Source organism: Sapajus apella, unplaced genomic scaffold (genome assembly GCF_009761245.1).
Source record: "Sapajus apella isolate SASKATOON/1434 unplaced genomic scaffold, GSC_monkey_1.0 scaffold35, whole genome shotgun sequence".
In the NCBI taxonomy this organism is placed as follows: domain Eukaryota; kingdom Metazoa; phylum Chordata; class Mammalia; order Primates; family Cebidae; genus Sapajus; species Sapajus apella.
Window position 1 is genome coordinate 4,964,721 of NW_022436975.1, and position 3,278 is coordinate 4,967,998.

Below are 3,278 nucleotides of genomic sequence, written 5' to 3' on the forward strand. Positions count from 1 at the left end.
ACCTTTTCCCCAAAACTACTGAACATACCATCATCACAATATATATTAATACTGTTTGTCATAACATTTTGACACACTTTCCGTGGTTCTCAAATGTAGGTCATACTGCTTCCTCAGAGGGCCACTGCAAGTATGGATGAGTGAGTTGAATAGATATGTTGAATGGGAATTAGTACTGGCATTTAGAGAATGTAAACAGGGATATTAAACATCCTGCAGGCTGAGCACAGTGGCTCACGCCTGTATTCCCAGCACTTTGGGAAGCCGAGGCAGGCGGATCATCTGAGATCAGGAGTTCAAGATCAGCCTGACCAACATGATGAAACCCCATCTCTACTAAAAATACAAAAATTAGCTGGCATGATGCTGCGCACCTGTGATCCCAGCTACTCGGGAGGCTGAGGCAGGAGAATTGCTTAAACCTAGGAGGCGGAGGTTGCAGTGAGCCAAGATCGCACCACTGCACTCCAGCCTAGACGACAAAGCTAGACTCTGTCCTCCCCCCTGCCCCCCAAAAAAGAAAAAAAAATCACTTGATAAATGTATACATTAGAGGCAAAAAGCTAAATGGTTTTAAGGACTATCTCCATGAAGTTTACTCTCCATTCTTGGACTATTTCTTTCCAGATTACCAGTCCATGATTTAAAACGAGCAAAATCCACCTAAGAGATAAATGTTGTCAAGTGGTTTCAGCTGTCATCAGAGGCGCCACTGCTTTGTGAAAGGTAAATTACAGCACGATTAGTTATCTTTATCAGTCTATTGTCAGGTTGAATGATCTGGATCAACATCCTGGGAATTTACCTAATCTCATTAACCTCAGACTTTACAATAATTCAGCACACGTGACTAAACCAATCTATTACATGCTGGTTCTTGTAACTTTCAATCCAGAATATAAACTTTTCTGACGTTCTCAAATGTTATCAGAGTTCAAGATAGGAGTTCCTATCTTCTCAATCTTTAGTGTTCTTAAGAACCACACAAGAATTGGGTGAAAACACAGTTTTCTCAGGTCCCATCTCTAGAAATTCTGATTTTTAGATCTGAGTGTGGGAATCAGGGAACCACATCTTTAATGAGCAAACACTGCTCCCCACCTCAACCATCCTGGAAAAAAAAAATTCTGTGTAGAGAGTCTGTGAATCACACTTTTTAAACGTTTTTAATTTTGTAATGCTTTGTATTGAAATCATTTAAGACTCACACAAAAGTTGCAAAAGTAACACAAAGAGTTCCTATATACTACTTACCCAGCTACCCTAAATGCTACTAACATCTTACGTAACCATAGTACAATCATAAAACCCAGAAAGTTAAAATTAATACAGGATTATCAACTACACTTCAGGGTGGATGCGCACTCAGCCACGTTCTCTGCTGACAGTCCAGGGGACAGCCCAGAATCCCACTCTGCTTTATGAGTCTGGCCTCCTTAGCATCCTCCAATCTGGGAAGTTCCTCAGACTCTTGCCCTTCATGACCTTGACACTTTTCAAGGACACTGACTAGTCATTTTGCAGAATGTCTCTCAGTTTTGGTTTTCTTTTTTCTTTTTCTTTTTTTTAAAGACAGGATCTCATGCTGTTGCCCAGGCTGGAGTGCAGCAGCATGATCATAGCTCACTGTAGCTTCAAACTCCCAGGCTCAAACAATCCTCCCACCTCAGCTACCTAAGTATCGGAAACCACAGGCATACACAACTATGTCCAGTTATTATTTTTTTGTTTTTTATCTTTTGTGGAGACAGGGTTTTGCTATGTTGCCCAGGCTGTTCCTGAACTTGGCTCAAGCGATCCTCCCTCCTACCCTCCCAAAGTGCTGGGATTACAGGCATGAACCATTGCACTCGCCCAGTTTGGGTGTTCCAAAGTCTCTTTCTGATTAAATTTTGCTCACGTATTTTGACAAGAACACCACAGAAGCAACAGGGTGCCTGACTCAGGGCACCTTATCAGGAGGCAGGTGATGTCATTATGTCTTCTTACTGCTGTTATATTTGATCACTTGGTCAAACTGGCATTTGCCAGATATCTCCGCCGTAAATCTACTGGTTTTCCCTTTGTAATTACATAGGAAGTATCCTGTGGGAAGATACTCCTTGACCAAGTGCCTTGCTTCTCTTTCTTGTTTCTTCCCTCATACTTTTTTATTTTTTTTGAGACAGTGCCTTGCTGTGACAGAAGACATAGTGAGACAGACGGCATCTCACTATGTTGCCCAGTCTGGTCTCAAACACCTGGGCTCAAGTGATCCTCCCACCTTTACCTCCCAAAGTACTGGGATTACAGGCCTGAACCACCGTGTCTGGCCTCTTCTCTCATATTTTAACTTACTAATTTTAGCAACCATTGAAAACTGACGATTGCAGCAATTGCTGTATGTTTACTAAATGGTCATTTTCCATTCTTATTAATGGATTTTCCGTTGTTATTAATGATTCCTTCATTCTGTCTCCCCTATTTATTTACCTATTTACATTTATTCACCTATTTATATTTATTCAATAATTTTTTTATATATGAGACACTCAATTCCACTAAATATTCAGCCAACATTTTTGGAGCTTCTATGATCAATTAGACTTTTCTCTAAGTCCTGGACAGGTGAGTAATAACAGTTCTTACTTTTTAGAACATTTTAGTGCATTAGACTCAGGTGAGTTTGATTAGCATAACATTTTCACCAAGCCTGCTTTAAGATGCTTGAGTTAACTGAACTTCTGGTATTCATCAGGGGCTCTCAAATTTTAGTGAAAATGAGAATCGCTTAGGGCCGGGTGTGGTGGCTCATACTTGTAATCCGAGAGCTTTGGGAGACCGAGGTGGGAGGATCACCTGTGGCCAGGAGTTCGAGACCAGTCTGAGCAACACAGCGAGATCTCATCTCTATGAAAAAATTTTAAAATTAGTTGGGTCTGGTGGCACATTTCTGAAGTCCCAACTGTGCAGGAGACTGAGGCGGGAGGATCACTTGAGCCCAGGAGTTCAAGGCTAAAATGAGCTATGATTTCAATTAGGAAACTTGAGAACCATGCAGCCCCAATATAGAGACTGACTCAGCACAGCCAGAAAGAGACCAGCTCATCTGTGTTTGTTGCCATGGGACCTCAATGATTAAGACACAGGGGGTCAAGAACCATGCTTGAAAACTGCCCTAGACTGACAGCTTCCACAGAGACTAAAACTCTTTAAAAGGGCCCTGGAGCAGTAAATTAGTCTCTTCTGCTTTGGCATATTTTTAATTAAAAGATGCATTTTCATTTCTTCAGAAAAAT